The sequence below is a fragment of the Tachysurus vachellii genome, chromosome 9 (assembly GCF_030014155.1).
Source record: "Tachysurus vachellii isolate PV-2020 chromosome 9, HZAU_Pvac_v1, whole genome shotgun sequence".
Taxonomy (NCBI): Eukaryota; Metazoa; Chordata; class Actinopteri; order Siluriformes; family Bagridae; genus Tachysurus; species Tachysurus vachellii.
Window position 1 is genome coordinate 6,189,893 of NC_083468.1, and position 18,660 is coordinate 6,208,552.

The window sequence follows — 18,660 nt, forward strand, 5'->3', positions numbered from 1 at the left end:
CTGTGTGGCAGGCGCCTAGTTTTGTTATACAGGCATTACAGCATTGTCGTCAAGTTAACACCCAGTCCTCTGTTGATCGCGTGGGTCAGGTGCGGGTGCGGGGGCGTGGGGTTTGTCGGGTTGCTGGTGGAACAATGAAGCTCGTAGCAGCCACTTGTTCAGAAAGCTACTCTGGTGGTACATTATTGTTTGAACCCCCTGAATCAGGCTTACCTGCAGGCTTATTGGCTTCCCCTGCACTCGTTCAAGTGACCCGGGGCACTGTGTATATACCAGTGGTGAATGTAGGTACTACTGATGTTGTACTGTATCCTAAGGCATCATTAGGCACCCTAAATAGTGTGTTTATCATCAGCTTGCCAGAAGGTATTTCTGAAGGGAGATCAATGACAGCTACTGTTAGTTCACAGGCTTCTTCGACAGGTTCTACAGTGCAGGAGCAGATTAGTGCTATCGATCTGTCCGTTCTGTCGGGGGAAGATCAATCTCGGGTTCGGGCCCTGCTTCAGACGTACCAGTTTGTGTTTGCAGCTCATGATGCAGATTTGGGGTGTACTACTCTCCTGTCACATGATATTCCCCTCCTAGATAATGCCCCTGTCCGACAACGTTATCGGCGGATACCTCCTTCAGAGTATGAGGTGGTAAAGGCGCTTATTAATCAACTGCTGGAGGCACAAGTAATCAGGGAGAGTTGCAGTCCTTATGCCTCTCCCATTGTTTTGGTTAAGAAGAAAGATGGTAGTCTACGAATGTGTGTAGACTATCGTCAATTGAATTCTAAAACTAGAAAGGACGCTTTCCCTTTGCCTCGCATCGATGAGTCATTGGATGCCTTGGCAGGGGCCCGCTGGTTCTCCACTATGGATTTGGCCAGTGGGTACAATCAGGTCCCTGTCACAGAGGTTGACCGGCCCAAGACTGCTTTTTGTACCCCTTTTGGCTTATTCGAGTGGAATCGAATGCCGTTTGGACTTTGTAACGCTCCTAGTACCTTTCAGCGGTTGATGGAGAGGTTGTTTGGTGACCAACAATGTCAGTCTTTACTCCTGTATTTAGATGACATTGTGGTGTTTTCTTCCTCAGTGGACCAACATTTGGAGCGGTTGGAAATGGTCTTGAGCCGGCTAGGTAATCAGGGCCTTAAGGCGAAGTTAGGAAAGTGTGCATTCTTTCAACCTGAGGTAAAATATTTGGGACATGTGGTGTCATCTCATGGGGTTGCAACAGACCCAAGTAAGATTGAGGTAGTGGCGCAGTGGCGGACCCCAACTAGTGTTTCAGAGGTGCGGTCTTTTCTTGGCTTTGCCAGTTACTACCGCCGGTTTGTAGAGGGGTTTGCTAAGATGGCAGCCCCTCTGCATAAGCTGGTGGTTGAGTTGGCAGGTAATAGATCTAGGAAACAAGGGGAGCAGTGTTTTGTTAGTGCCTGGACTGAATCTTGCCAGCGTAGTTTTGAGGCATTAAAAGGTAAATTGACCACTGCCCCTGTTCTTGCCTATGCCGATTTTTCCCTGCCTTTTGTTTTGGAGGTGGACGCCAGCTATAGTGGGTTAGGGGCAGTTCTTTCCCAAGAACAAGGAGGTAAGGTGCGGCCTATCGCCTATGCTAGCCGCAGTCTTAGGCCCACTGAGCGCAATATGTCTAACTATAGCTCGATGAAATTAGAGTTCTTGGCGCTCAAGTGGGCCATGACTGAGAAATTTCGGGAGTATTTGCTGGGACATAAATGCGTGGTCTTTACCGACAACAACCCTCTTAGCCACTTGAAGACAGCAAAACTTGGGGCAACCGAGCAGCGCTGGGCAGCGCAACTTGCTGCTTTTGATTTTGAGGTGAAATATCGCTCAGGCAGAAGTAACAAAAATGCAGATGCCCTGTCGAGGCAGCACCCAACGGACCATAGTGTGGTGGAAAGTTTACTTCCAGGTACTGAAATTCCCCTCTCTGTTAAGCAAACTGGGGGTGTGGAGTCCATCTTTCAAGCGACGCAAGCAGTGGTTACTGTTTTGCCGAGTCACTCTGCAGTGGACTTGGGTACACTGCAAACAGCAGACCCAGTTATTGAGGAGGTTTGGTCATGTTGGAAGAAAAAGTCATACCCTGGAGTGGAGGAACGTAGACGGTTGTCTAAGGCCAGTTTAATCTTGCTCCGCCAGTGGGATCGCTTGGTAGAGAGGGATGGGTTGCTCTACCGCCGTGTGTTCTGCCCTGATGGGGGGGAGGAGGTCCTCCAGTTGGTTTTGCCTGCTGTTTTAAAATCTGAGGTTCTGACACAGCTTCATCAGGAGCATGGGCATCAGGGTATTGAGCGCACCACGGAGCTGGTACGCCAGCGATGTTACTGGCCAGGTATGTCCAATGAGATAATGCAGTGGTGCCAGGAGTGCGAAAGGTGTCAGTCCGCTAAAACCGTACAGCCCATGGCACGGAGTTTTATGGGCCATTTAATGGCCTCAAGGCCAAATGAAATACTGGCAATTGATTTTACTGTGCTTGAGCCTTCTCGTGCAGGGTTAGAAAATATCCTGGTCATGACCGATGTTTTTACCAAATATACTCTGGCTATTCCTACTCAGGACCAACGGGCTGAGACAGTGGCCCAGGTGCTTGTTGTGGAGTGGTTTTATAAGTTTGGGGTCCCTGGTCGGATTCATTCCGATCAGGGTCGCAATTTTGAGTCCTCCCTTATTCGGCAGCTCTGTAACCTGTACAAGGTTGAAAAGTCTCGCACTACTCCGTATCATCCCGCCGGCAATGGCCAGTGTGAGCGTTTTAATAGAACTCTGCATAACCTCCTCCGCACTTTGCCTGTGACTAGGAAGAGGGACTGGGTGTCCTGCCTCCCTCAGGTGCTCTTCTTTTATAACACCACTCCACATCAAGCGACTGGGGAGTCTCCACATTTTTTAATGTTTGGACAAGAACCACGGCTCCCAGTCGACTTTCTGCTGGGTAGAGTACAGGAGCCTGTGTTGGGTTATACCCATGAGTGGGTTCTGGAACATCAAAGGAGGCTCCATGTCGCGTTTGAGGGTGCACGTGAGAGGTTGAAGACTGTTGCAGAACGACGCAAGTTCCATCATGATCAGCACATTCGGTCTACACCACTGACGGAGGGGCAGTTGGTTTACCTTCGGGAGCTGGGCACGAGGGGTCGCCATAAGATCCAGGATCTGTGGAGCCCCGTGGTGTACCAAGTGCTGAAGGCTCCTAAAGAGGGTGGTGCTGTTTATATGATTGCTCCAGTTGATGAACTGAGTAAAGTAAAGCATGTACATCGCTCCCTGTTAAAAACCAGGATCCGTAGGGATGCTCCAGTCCATGCTCCCCCCGATGACCTCCCGCCTGAAGAAGTGTTGCCCTTGGACGAGGATGAGACAGCTGACGGGGAGGTGTGGGTGGTAGTGCCCGAAACCCTCCAAGTTCCGCCTAGATCTGTTCCCAGAGATTTAGTCTCTGTTTTGCCGGTCTCTCAGGTTGCATGCATACCTTCCAGCACAGGGTCTAGGGCCTCAGAAGCCCCGAGTCAGTCATGTTCAGTAGGGACCAGACTTCCATCTGGGTCAGTGTCCCCGACTCGGTCCGATGGTAATGGGACAGCACTGCGAAGGACCAGGAGAGCTACAGCGGGCCAGCACTCCAATGTTCATCATCTCCCACGAGCAGCAGGGGAAGTAAGTAGTGGGGTGGTGGCCCCACAAGAATCTATTTCGAATGGGATATTTGTGCTCTTTAGACCATGGGATTAATTACATTCTTAAAGTATGTGGTTTATCGCCGGGGCGACGATACAAAGTAGGGGGTAGATTGTGGCAGGATAGTTTACTGTTGTGACGTCAGGTAGTAATAGCCTATCGGAGAGCGCCGCGGCGTATAAAGGAGGGTGTCCGGTTCATGGTGATTGAATGCGCGTCATTTTGAGGTGCTCTTCCGGTTTCCGGTTCCGTGCTTCAACAGAGGCCGCTGGGTGTTAATGGTGCGGCTAGCTGCACGGCGGTTCAGCTTTGTTCCAGTTACTTTTAGTTGCCTGGGAGGTAAGAGGCTGTTAGCAGCATGGCTATGCTGTTTTGTTGTGGTCGTACAATAGGCTAATGCCGCACGTATGCTTCATTGTAGTGTTTCGCAACGGAAAGAAAAGGGTCAAAAACAATCTCTGTTGTGACAGACTGTCTACCCCCAGGTATGTGAGTTTGTTTTATCTATTTTTATGTGAGACGCTAGGTTAAATGCCGGGGGTGTAGTGTTAATTGCTTTATTTCCCCAGTCAGTGTTATTTCGTCACCCGATGTTCATCCATATCCGGTTTATTACTGAACCAGTACTGTATCTGTGATTTGGTGTGGCAGACGGCTACTTCTCCGGTATGCACTAGCATGTTATTCAGGGGTTTTTCTGTGGGTTTTAGAATTTGTGTTTTTTTAATGCACTTACTTAATGTGCATAATATTTTCTGTTAGGTTCCGGGGAATTCCTGCTGTATGTGCAGTTGATGCTGCACCTTGTTCCCGGGACAACGCTGCTGTTTTGTTCCGTGTTAATTTTTTGGTGTTTTGTGTTAAATTGCTTTGCTCCTCGCTAAATTGTTCTCTTTGGTAACTGTTTATTTTTGGTTTCGGTTTTGTTTCTTGATTTATAGCCACACTGTTACCTTCTTTCCGACACTGTTACTGTGCTTTAAATCCTACCTTGAGGTAGGAAGCCTTTTTGCTGAAGTCAGTGTGGTAATTAGTTATTTTGTTACTTCATTTAATTGCTTTGTCCTGATATCTAATTTATATATTTTCTTGGATTGGTTTATACTTCCTCCTGGAGTTTTGTAAACCTTTACTCTTTTTGTTTGTTTATTTGGTTTTCTTTGGTTGAGCATTTTTAATTCAACTTTAACATGTATTGTTTCTTTTGTTTTGTGTACTCTCTGTAGGAGCTGTAGGCCAAAAGGCCGAGAGGCCTGACTTTCCCTCTTTTCGAGTGTGTTTCTGTGCACCGTGTGCTGTGTGACCACCGACAGAAATTTCACTGAGCACTGAGTAAGTGTGTTGTGATTGAGCACATGCATGGTGTGGATATTTAAACCTACTTCTGTTTCAGCCTGTCCTGTGCCGATCAGCTGCAGCCCTGCATGAGCTTTTGATTTTCCTTTTTTTTTTGTTTAGTCTGAAACTTTATTTTACGGGTTGTTAATAAATTAAATTCTATTTTTGTACCCACGTCTCCTGCTCATTTATTAATCGGTAGAACGAATTTGTGCTCCTTTATAGTATTGTGAGGTGATTCATATTTCCCTGGGTGAGAGTCCCAGGGTGGCGTAGTCTGTCATTTACATATTTAGGTTTGCATATTGTGCTTTCCGTCCATTTACCACTCCGTCACATTCTTGCGAAACACTCCCAGCGGCCTCTGTTGAAGCACGGAACCGGAAACCGGAAGAGCACCTCAAAATGACGCGCATTCAATCACCATGAACCGGACACCCTCCTTTATACGCCGCGGCGCTCTCCGATAGGCTATTACTACCTGACGTCACAACAGTAAACTATCCTGCCACATAGGGATAGATATACAGTATTTTACATTTAAATTCATATTTTTAAATTCATTTTAAACTTTAAATGTATGTATTCATTTCTGTTTCTATACTTCTGTAAAGCTGCTTTGAGGCAATGTGAATTGTTAAAAGCTTTATACAAATAAAATGAATTTGAATTTAAATTTATAAGCTTTTTTTTTTTTTACTATAGCCCAAAGTTTTGCAATGATTCTTATTAGAGAACTAAATATACATTTAGAATTCCTTAAATGTGATGGTTTATCACTATTTATTCATTGATCAAACCTTTACCAAGGTTGTGTTTGCGTAATAGTTGTAAAACTCATTTTTGCGCAAGCCAAACTGAAGTAAAATAAAATCAGTTTAGATTAGATTTAACTTTATTGTCATTGTGCAAAGTACACACATAACCCCAAATGATATGGAGTTAGCATCTAACCAGAACTGAATGAGTGGCATATTTACACTAAATTACATTAGCTATACATCTAACGAACTAAACTTTCTGCCAGATTCCGCAATGACTTTCCTCATCCTCCTTATGAATGTTGATCACCCCATAACATGCAAAACGTGTTCCTGACACAGCTCATTTGCATTTAATGATGGCCACAAAAGTCCATTAAAGTTCAAGTGCACAGAGAGCTGGGAGCATGAAATGAATATTATATTATTAATAATAATAATACTAATACTAAGAGCATTAAATCTTCCCTCAGCTGAGGCATTAGTTTACAGCTTATGGATTCACCTCATAGGGCTAAAATTCTTTTGTCATTATTGGATGACAATTTGTTGAGATTTATGGGATTGTGTTGGCTTTCTATCTTTCTCTTGTATTGTTTCATAACATTTTCTTACTCCTTTCTTTCGAACTAGCATAAAATGTGGTTTTGATAGTGACTCCAAAACACTTTTCTAAGTCGTTCTGAATAAGGGCTCTTGCTAAATGCTGTAAAGGTGATAAAACAAGCTATTTTAACTTGACAGTACCTTCCTTGCTGTACAGTGGCTTAGTAGTTAACACCTTTGTGTCACACCACTTAGGTTGGGGGTTTGTTTCCCACCTCTATTCTGTGTGTAAGATGTTCTCACTGTGCTAATATAGTTTCCACTCCGATTTCATCCCCCATGTACAAACACACTAGCATTACTATATTTTCTGTAGTGTGCAATGGGCTGGTACTGAGTCCACAAGTGTACTCCATGTCCATTCATGACTATATTTCTGTTTAAATGCTTGATTATGCATAAATTTGTCTGTATCTCATTTGATTAATGAAGCCACAATGTGTGTTGTTCAATTGAATTACATTGCGTAAATAGTTTTTTAATTAGAAATGTGGGACCAAATTTCAGGCTTCACTACATAAGGTAGGTTATGTAACACTGTGCAACTAGAAGTAAAAGCAGACTATTAATAAACTCTTAAAGAGAACAGACATTACAGTGACAAACCAATACCATATTATTATTCAGTACTTGCTTACTAATGTAGCAAATTATATAGCAAGCATAGCTAGCTGGCTAATGTAGCTAGCTATGCTGCTGCCACCACCATGCTTCATCGTGGATATGATGTTTTTTGTATAATAAGCTGTCTTGCTTTTGCACCAAACATATCTTTAAAAATTATCCCCCAAATATTCTACCTTTGTCTCAAATGACTGTAAAATATTTTACCACATGGTTTGGGGTAATTTAGGTAGGCTTTATTGTTTATCTGTTGTTGTTATTGGGACTTCCATCTTGCCGCCCTGTGTGAAGAATACAATTGATTGTTGTCACATGCAGGAAGTGACCATTACTTGGCAGTTATTATTGCACCTTATTTAATATTGCTGTATTTCACATGACAGGATCCATGATATGTTTTCTTTCTGCTTTGTTTACGTTTTTGAAATTATTTTGAATAATCTTTGCAGACCATGATCTACTAACTAATGTGTCCAATTATTTAGCATAACATAACAAAGATAGCTAACTAATGTATTTACACGACTACTGTACAGTACATGACCAGGAGCATCTGCTGCAACTGATATTTTACTGTATTTATTAAGCATTAAGGTACTGTACCAGTCAATTATCCGTATAACTGTAAACGGCAGTTTTTATACACAAAGATGTCATGTGCACAAGGTGGATTAGCTACATGTGATCCTGAATGTATTCAAGCCTTCTTTAGCTGGTTAGTGTGACTCATGCTCTAGTTCTTCATTGATGATCCCTTTTTTCTTCATATTGTGTATCCATGTCTTAATATGCAATAAAATATTCTCCCTTGTTTAGAGTGTGCTTTAAACATAAACGTGATGCTGCTTCTTCCAGAAGAGCAGCAAGAAAATGATGGAAAAAAAAATAGTTTAATCCTGTCATCTGGAGTCATCTCTTCTTCTTCTTCTTCTTCTTCTTCTTCTTCTTCTTCTTCTTCTTCTTCTTCTTCTTCTTCTTCTTCTCTGCAATCTGCCATCCTCAGGAGCACAATGTTTTCATTTTAACTCCAGATGCCAAGGAGGAAGCAGCCTAATGAAATGTTATATTTTAAAGGAATTATTCAGGTCACACTTAAGCTAAAAGGAACAAAGCCCCTGGCATTTGAATGTGCAATACACACCGACACGTTGGTAGCTTTAATAATCCTGACAGGCCCTGCATGAGCTTGCTGCTATTACAACTCTAAATGCTCAGTCTTTTTCCCTGAGTACAGCCCTGTGTAAGTCTCCGAAGGAGTATTCTATAAAACAGTCTCATCGGTGGAGCTCAGTGCTGAAGGCATGTTAGCATTGACCTTTTGTCTTTATTCTGGTTCACAGTTTGGAGATCTCATGTTCTCACATTCTCATATTTGGATTTGAAATGTTGCACCATGTGACCCACGCCATGGGGTCACTCCCAAGCACTGTGATTGTAGGTTTATGAAGATCATCTGTCCGCCAGGGGACATGTTTTACAAATGAATACTGTCTACTGTCTATGTTCAAATGCATGCAAGGTCCAATGTTTTGAACCCACACAATGCTGTACAGCATGAAATAAGTCATAAGACCCACTTACTGTACTGTAGGGTGGTTTTCTACGTCTGGGACCGTGGGTTCGGTGGTCGCATATAGATGCAATCTTCATACTTGCTTTTACAGCAAGACCTGTAAACATCAGCATGACCTGTAGGGTCAGTGTAAAAGAGCAGACAGCAAAGATGAGGCAAAACAAAGGGATTTTCTCCTTCACTGTAAGAAAAATTTAAATACAGTGATACCTCGAGATACGAGTGCTTTGACATACAAATTTTTTTGAGATACGAGCTGTGATTCGACCAAATTTTTGCCTTGAGATACGAGCAAATTTTTGAGATACGAGCATTCCGAGCCGCTGCCGCCGAAACAAAGATCCCCAACAACCACGTGTGCTCTTTTTCCCCCGCCTCAGCTTCCCGCGTCTCACTCGGTTAAAGCCGCCTTTCCACTTCACATGACAAACGACGGCCGATAAACAGGAAGTCATTTATTTCCAATGGAGAGTCACAAAGTCGCTGCGTGAGGTGCCGACCATCTGTGGATCTGTAATTTTCGGATCCGTTTTAAGCGTTGGATCTGTTAAAAAATTTTAACTTGTGCGACTACACGGCATCTGATATGACGACCCGACAGGTTTTTATTAAAACGACCAGCAGATCTTAGTGAGGAAAGAGTGACAAAAAAGGCAAAAACAAGTGAAGAGAAAAGCGATGAAGAAAATTAAGCAAAATTAATGTAAAGAAAACAGAAATTGTAGCAATTAAGTTCAGTTAAGTTAAGAGAATTTCAGTTAAGTTTGTTAATTTTAGTGAAGTTTAGTTGAGTTCCATTTAAGTGTAAAGTAGCATTAAGAGTGCGAGTAAGTGAACGAAAGTGAAAGTGTAATTCCTCCTAACTCCTCCGCCTGTTTACTCCTCCCTCAACACCTCCGTGCGCATCTTCCGTAAAGTAAAACCAGTTTATTTTTTTAACATTCTCTTTTATTACTGTATGTTTTTATACAATATTTGTCATTTATAAATACAGGTTCTGTACATTTTCCATATTCAAAACACATAAACAAAACAACTGGAGTGGAATTTTGCGAGCTGGAATGGATTAATGGGATTTCAATTAATTTAAATGGGGAAAATTGCTTTGAGATACGAGCAATTTGAGATACGAGCAAGGTCACGGAACGAATTAAACTCGTATCTCGAGGTATTACTGTATTGCACTAACCCTGTTTTGAAAAGTGCTGGGAAAAAAGCAACCTTATTTAAACCATATAAGTTATGAAGATATTTCAGAAGTTTTCACTCGTCTGTATTCAGCATTATTAGCGGCTTTTGTGTCGAAGAGTCTAAATCGGTACTTACGTCAATCAAAGAATGACACCGCTTTCGATTTTAATTGTATTGACCTGATAACATTATGTCTTTATCATAATGAGAAAGCAGTGCGTGTGATTTTACAACCTGATTAAACTGGCTAGTATAATGATCTACAGCTGTTATAAAGACTCACACTTAAAATTCACACACAACCTCATAATTGTAGATTTCTGTAAATAAATCCATAAAATGATAATTTGATCACATCACTGTGTGTGAAGCCAGCATGAAGTACAGATGGAAAACGGCCTTTGCTCTGCATCGTGTTTTTTTTTTTCTTTCTTTTTCTCATTAAATTGTAACATACAGTATATAATGTAATGTATTATGATATAAGTACTGCAATCAGACAGTAACCATTCCTTTCTTCCTTCTTATATGATTCACAGCATAAACATCAATGTTGCAGCTTTTGACCTTAATTAAGAGAAATCTAGAAATAGAATCTAGAGACATCCTGCTATCTCATGCCAGAAGCATGAGGCAAATACTGCATCCAGGGTCACTCGATAGATACTGATACCACAGAGCAAAACAGTCCAAGTATTACACTTACCGCACATTAGTTTTATATTTTATTTATCAATACCTCTTAATACACGGAGCAGTCGTGGCCTAATGTTTAGAGAGTCTGACTCGTAACCCGAAGGTTGTGGGTTCGAGTATCGGGCCGGCCACAACTGAGGTGCCCTTGAGCAAGGCACTGAATTACCCCACCCCCCCCACCCCCCCACCCCCGGGGCGCCACATCATAAATGGCTGCCCACTGCTACGGGTGTGTGTTCACTGCTGTGTGTGTGCACTTTGGATGGGTTAAATGCAGAGAACGAATTCTGAGTATGGGTCACTGTACTAAGCTGTATGTCACATCACTTCACTACACTACTGTATCTATCATACTAACTTACAACAAGAGCTCTGTAAATAATACATCAGTATTGATTCTTAACATTCCATAATTTCAAAGATCAGGTCTGATTGTATTGGCACTCGAATTCTTTTGCATTTGTTAAGAAGGCTATTAGCAAGTGAATGGCTCTTAATAACAGGAAATTTGAAGTGGAAAATATCTGACGGTTCGATCGTTCCACAGTGGTTGTTTCTTCACATTTTAGTTCACATTTTCATATACAGTACAACAGTCTCTAGAGTGTATTGTGGAAAAAAACAACAACCATGCAGTGAGCAGAAAGTCTGTGAGCAGAAATGTCATGTTTATGAGCGAGGTCAGATGAGAATGTCTAGACCCATTTTAAGCTCTCAGAGCACACAACACGTCAAACATTGAGGAAGATGGACTACAACAGGAGATCACATCAGATTCTCAGATTAACCAGTTAAGGAGAGCTTGTCCAAAACTTCTTGTCAGATGCAGGTGCCTCCAGAGGAACAAAATTCCAGACCCAAAATGCAGGGACAGCAAAATCTGCTGATATATATATAAATACTCACTGGAAATAGTAGGAATAAACTACACCGGAAAATCTGAAACCTGATACAAAAACCAAGAAGATAACAAAAACAAACTGACACAACACACCCAGTAATGTCAAGGACTCAGCCAATAGAAAACACAACACAATAGGAATAAATAGTAAAGAGGAACAGGTGTGTAAAGGCAGGAAAGGACTAAGGACCAGGCGGGGAAAACACACACGAGTACAAAACAAACACAGACACATGGCACAGAAAATAATTGCATAATGTTATAAAAAAGTGACATATTGAAAAGGGTCTTCTGCTTAGAAAAGTGTTAGATGCTAAACTGCTGATTCTGTTACATTACTTTCCTGCTATGAAAGTCAGTAAGTTGTGCAAAAGAATAAGCAGTCCACACACACACACACACACACACACACACACACACACACACACACGGAAAAGGGATCCACCCCACCCTTAGCAATAGACATTTCTGGCGTCATTACGAATGTTCAGAAGTGCAATCTGAAATGCTAATCAGTTATTTCTTTTCAAAGGAAATAATGACCTGTTCATCAGGATACATTCACTCTGAATAACACTCACCTTGTTAGAAATAAGCAGTTTTAATTAGATGTCTGAAGGTGCATAATATGAAACTTCTGTAACTATAAATTGCTGAAAAATACTAAAAATCTAAATAAATCATCCATCATTCCATCTCTATAAAGGAATACACACGAGTTATTAAGGATCGTTGTCTGTTTACTGAGATTCAGCTGTAAAACATAATAAAGTTACAAAGCATCGGGTAAACACACTACAAAGAAACTGGGGTTAATCCAGTATTATAATGGAAAACGAGCAAAGCACGGGTCAAAAGCTAGTAATCTAATAGCCGAATTTATTAAATATTTCAACCTGAACAACTTGAACTTGAAGGACTAATCAATAAAAATCTAGGAAAATAGAAAAAATAAGTAACTTAAGTCTCTATACACTTCTGGTTAAGTTGCAGTTATTTATAAAGCAGAAATGAAGCCAAGATCCATCATGTCATATATTTTTCACCTTAAATATAAGACAACAACAAGCCAACCGTCGTTCAAATTAAAAACAAAAAAAAAATGAAATAAAATATACGTTGTAATACAGCGTGCAGTCATTTTGAGAAAAAAATCTACCAACTGTAGCACATCTTGAGCTGGCAATTTTATTCCACTCTTCACAGTAAAAATGCCCCAGATCTATCAAATCTCAAGGGGATCTTCTGTGCACAGCTTTGAGCTCTCCTTAAGTCATCCCACAGGTTTTTGATAGGATTTAGATCTGGGCTCTGACTGGGTCATTCCAAAATGGAGAATCATCAGAAACTAAGATGATCTGATTATTACGAAGCTTAAAGGTGGAAAAAGAGCAGTAACAACTTTGTTTACTTTGTGCATTTCAGGTGGTACACTTAAATTGTTTCTTTCACGTTGTATATACTTTCACGTACATGTAATTACATGTACAAAAAAAGTACAAAAATTTCTCTAAGTTACCAGCCCCTGACCGTGAGGAGGAAATGTAAATGAGATCTTAATGCAGCAGGAAGCACAATCACTTTAACATCACACACATCCTCACGCATGTTTGTCTTGTTGCTCTTGTGAAGACCTTCCATTAATATGGACATAATTACTGTATTAATGCACTTAATGAACACTGTTACATCTAGATCTAACCTTAAGCCTAACATTAACCTCAGTAAACTATCATGATCATTTCAGTACCTAGTCATGACAGCATTAATGCCAAACTGCAGCCCTTTAATATATCCTTACATGCTTGTCATAAAATTGAGAATGTTGCCATAGAGACAGCGGAGTAAGATGCAACTTTCAGCGATAGGAAATTGTGTGTGAGGAGTGTGTGTTTGTGTAGAAGCACATGAAGAAGCTGAGGAAAATCTTCACATAAAAGCCTCCATTTCCACCTCTAGACCCTAAGACCAATGTGCAGAAAGAGTAGAAAGAGCAGAAAATGTTGGAAATAACCCAGCGTTTTATTTCCTTCCCTCATGGACGACGCTCTCCTGCTCTCCACCGAATAAACCAGAGAATCATTTATTTTATTTCCTGCTTCGTTAAGTCGTTTTTAAAGAAGCAGGTTAAGAAGAAATAATATTTTCCTTTGCTTATGTATCACCGGCAATGGCCAGGATTTTTTAAAGTCTTATACATTTTAAAGGAATTTCAAGGACACCAGATGTGTTTTCAAGCTTGAAGAGAACGTCTCAAATATATCACTTGACTTTGTTTAGATCACTCAATATAGCTTGTGATTTAGGTTTAACTCTCTGGATGTAAATTTAGCAACAGAACATATGGTAACATATTTTAGCGCATACATCATTCGTCTTAAAGGTTGATAACATATGGCTTTTTTTTTTTTTTTACTTTTATACCATAGCATGGCATTGTGTGTGTGTGTGTCTTGAGGAGTCCGATAGCTTGGGGAAAGAAACTGGAGGGTGTGTGTGTGTGTGTGTGTGTGTGTGTGTGTGTGTGTGTGTGTGTGTGTGCACCAATTTAGTTCAGTTCTGGGTTTTGAGGATTCTGATAGTTAGGGGAAACAAAACTGGAGGTTGGAGAGTGTGTGTGAGGTGTGTGTGTGTGTGTGTGTGTATGTGTCTTGAGGAGTCTGATAGCTTGGGGAAAGAAACTGGGGGGTGTCTATTTGTGTGTGTGTGTGTGTTTGTGTGTGTGTGTGTTCAGGAGTCTAATAGCTTGGAGAAAGACACTGGAGGTTGAAGAGTGTGTGTGAGGGGTGTGTCTGTGAGGGGTGTGTTTTTGTGTATGTATTTATATGATACAGAGTACAGATGTTGGATGCATGCTCATCACGCTCATTTATGTCATGGTACTTTGAGCAAGGTCATAGCGAGTGGATTATTTTACATTATTTTAAAATGTGTAAAAGTTACGAGTCCCAAACAAACCGTATACAGGACATCAAAAAGAGTTAAAAATGATCATTTGTCAACTATAACCACAATAATAAGCTCCTTACATTTATATGTAAAGACTGCTGAGAGTCTGCCAATTATTTTCAAACTGAGAGCCTTCAGAAATTATGACAATCATTTCCAGTAACATAATAAGCATCAGTGCTCTCTGGTTATTGTGATGCATTGTGGGATTATTTAGAGACCAACCCCTTCAATGCACTGATAGGATTTTACAGTTGAGTCGTCCCTTAAAATGGCCAAATCCCTGATCAGAGCCCTGACTACTGAACTAGAGATCGGATTGAGACGTGACTCTCTCACATTCACAGACAGATTACTGATTACACAAACCTGGATGCATTCACCTTCCCAGTGCTCTCTCACAGTATATACAGACTCTAAACAGATATGTATCGTGAAGTATACGCTCTCTGACTCTTTGTACCAGTCTGTGCCAAACTTTGTTTTATTGATTGTCTGGATTTGACCTTGCTTTCCTGTCCACATTTCTATTCTTGCCTGTCCCTGTTTATGCTCATTGTCATTGTCTTGTTTGCTTTGATTTTTGAGAGGAATTTCATGTTGTATTCATCAGAGATGGGGGACTCGAGTCATATGACTGGACTCGAGTCATATGACTTGACTCGAGTGCGACTTAAATTTGAGACTTGAGACTTGCTTGACAAATATTAAAAAAGTCTCGACTTTGACTTGACATTCATGACTTGAGTCATATGACTTGACTCGAGTCTGACTTAAGTCGCAAATTTGAGACGTGAGACTTGCTTGACTAATATTAAAAAAATACTCGACTTGACTTTGACTTGACATTCATGACTTGAGACTTACTTGTGACTTGCACATGTGTGACTTACACCCGCCTCTGGTATTCTTAAACGTTAAAACATTTTAAAATGTGACTTATACTGTAGAAATCCTCTAAAAAAAATCATGCCATTCAGATAAAACTTCAGAAGAACAGGTACGACTTTTTATCATGACTTTTTTTTATTTAAATGATTTGATGGAATTCAACAACTGCTCTTAGATCTTCATAATGTACGGAGAAAACATTTTTTCCCTTAGGAATCTAGTTATAGTTAAATTATCATCCATGGAAGGTGGATGTAGCCTAGACATAAGTCACCAGAAATACAATTATAAACACATGTTATGGAATTTCTATGGAAATATACAGAATATCAGTGATTAGTCCTTGGTATGCAACTTATTTGTACGTCCTCCTCCATTCCTCTGCTTTCTTCAGCACAGTTCATTCTGTCTGAAAAAGAAAGTGAGGTGCTGACACTTTCAGATGAGTTACAGCATGGCCTACTTTCAGGTCACAACAACACTGAATACAAATGAAATCGACAAAGTGTAGCACCATATTTGCATGCGTAAAGAGAAACGTATCTGTCAGTCACTCTGTGCATTTCCTGCTCTTTTTTTTTTTCTTTTTTTCAAAAGTAGAAAGTGTTATTTATCTGAGCTTCCAACTCACCTTCATTCATAAAAATGATTTAATGAGATCTTGGCAATCTGCTACACTTTACACATCGCATATCTGCAACTTCTTTAATAATAATAATAATAATAATAATAATAATAATAATAATAATAATAAATGTTAATTGTATTTCATACACAGGCAGCTTCACATTTCAAAATATAAAAAAGCAAAAAATAAACAAGATAAAAAAAACAAATCAAGCATGCAAAGAATAAAAAAAGCTTAAAATTAGGATAATAATAATAATAATAATTATAATAATAATAATAATAATACATTTTATTTGTATTTGATACACAAGATAAAAATAAACAAATCAAGCATGCTAAGAATAAAAAAGTAAGTGTAAAATTAGGATATAATAATAATAATAATAATAATAATAATAAATAGATACATAAATTAATTATAATAAATCCATATAAAATGTAATAAAATAAAATTCATTTTAAATAATAAATAAAAGGTAAATATGTTAATTAAAAATTTTTCCATCCTTCTTTGTAGCTGAATAATAGATATTCTGAATATCACTAAAAACAGTTGCATTTGCTTAGAACCCTTTTGTTTATTCCCCCTAGTTTCTGACTCCATCTATCACATGGCTTGTTGTTTGCTTCTGTATCTAGTTTAATCTCACCTGTGCATGCATAGGCATCTGTTTATAGAATCACAGCATGGCTTCTTCCGAAACCGTGCTAATTCCTACTTTACGGTTTTTATTTAATCATTTGAATTCTAGGCTGCGATTGTATTTTGGTTTTTACATTTATTTTTACTTGGCAAACTACTGTCTTTCAGATGTTTTATCCCTGACCCAGAATCCAGTTCAAGCACAGGCCTGAGCACTTCAGGGTTAAAAGCCTTCATTAAGCTCCTGGGATTTGAACTCACTGTGAAACTTGATTGGCTCTGATCTGACATCTGATCACGGATGCTGACCATGTATTCTGTTTATTCCCAAACCAGTCCACTTTTCCAATGAAACAGGCAATTAAGAAATAATTCTGTCAAAGATGTTCTGTATGTGAGCAAAAATATGAAGTGCCAGGACACCTCAGAGGACCAGTCTGGACTAGTCTACACTGGATTAAAGACTGATGTGTGCTCCTTTCTGAGCAGGAAACAAAGGCAAAAGTCATTCTTCTGGTACAAAAATTTCCAAACATGCCATACATTTCCACAGCAATTAGAGTACACCACCTTGGATTAGTAAATGCATTCATTGCCATGACCACATCCTCTAAACCTCCTACCTCAATACAGTTTGCATTGGTATACATTGTGATTACCTTCATTGTCCTGAAAGCTCTAAATCAGTTCTGGTGCAACAGCATACCATTATAAATCATTTAAATACATTTTCACTGAAGCATAGTTAAAAAAAACAAAAAAAAAAAACGGAAAGATATGATACACCCATAGAGAGACTAGAGATGACTTAAAAAAACCAAACCTGTTCCAGCATGACTATGCACAAATCAAGCTTCTGGATGAAGACCTGGTTTGTCATATGTTGGTGGAAGATATCTTTTGTATCCTGGCCAAAGCTCTGACCTCACCCCATTGAACACCTTTGGGATCAACTGGAACATCGACAATGTGCCAAGCTTCTTCACCTAACATCAGTGCCTGGCTTCACTAATGCCCCTGTCGCTGAATGATCACAAATCCTTACAAACATAACTCCAAAATCTATTTTAAATCCTTCCAGGAAGAGTGGTTTTATTTTTACTTTTTATTTATTTATTTATTTTTTGAAGGAATTATTTTCTCAAGACATCCCAATTAAGTCTTTTCTCAAGGAGACAGTATTTTGGTGTTAGGTATTTGTGTTATTTTCTGTGTTGGGATTAGAAATTAGAAAGAAATCTATCACATACTGTAAAATACCATTTTTGAATAACCTACTTAGTATTAAACAAACAGGGACATCACAGGACATTCATTTATTCAGCTCTGTTTATATTTAATCGGTTTAAATAGTCTTCATGCACTATACAGTACTAGCAAGCAAATAAATGAATTATTCACTAACTGGTTAGAACTTCAAATAAACAGAAAAAAATAAAAGATTTCACTTTACCGAATGAGGACCTTCTCGGCCTGATATGACCGTTCTATTACCATCCATTTCTTACACGCCCAAGGTGGTGACCTGCTGATTCGCTTGAATAGCAGGAGATCGTCTGCTAATGAGGGTCAGGAGTGAATCAGCATGCCTGCAGCTCATTTGACATTTTCATAACATCTACTGTGAAAACCACATCTATAATACATTGTAGAGCCACATATTAAAAAAGAAATGCCTAATAGAGCTAGTTTCAGTATCAGTGTGTTTGTTGGTATCTAGTCCAGGGTGAATTCTCTCACCTTGAGTCTAATGTTCCTAAGATAGTCTCTGCATCCTCATTGGTTGCCGAATTATAATAATTATAATTATTACAATTATAATAATAAAAGTACAAATGATTATTAAATATTTAAGGATTACGGATTTAATCATACTTCATAAGATGTAAAAGTAACGGTTAGTAAAATTAAGTTTCACTTAAATCTCAATTAATTTAATCTGTTTCGGTTCAACTGTCACAAACATTTGAAGCCATGTGATATACAGCCAGACATGATGCATTAGGATAAATATAAATTCAGAAAAAAATCCCATTTTGTCAGAACATAAATTCAACCCTAGACAAATTTCTAAGGCTGTACATTTGGTTCAGTGTAGATGTCATTTTGGAAATAAACTGCCTTTAAATTATTTAAGAATAATTGAGTGAGGCTGACAG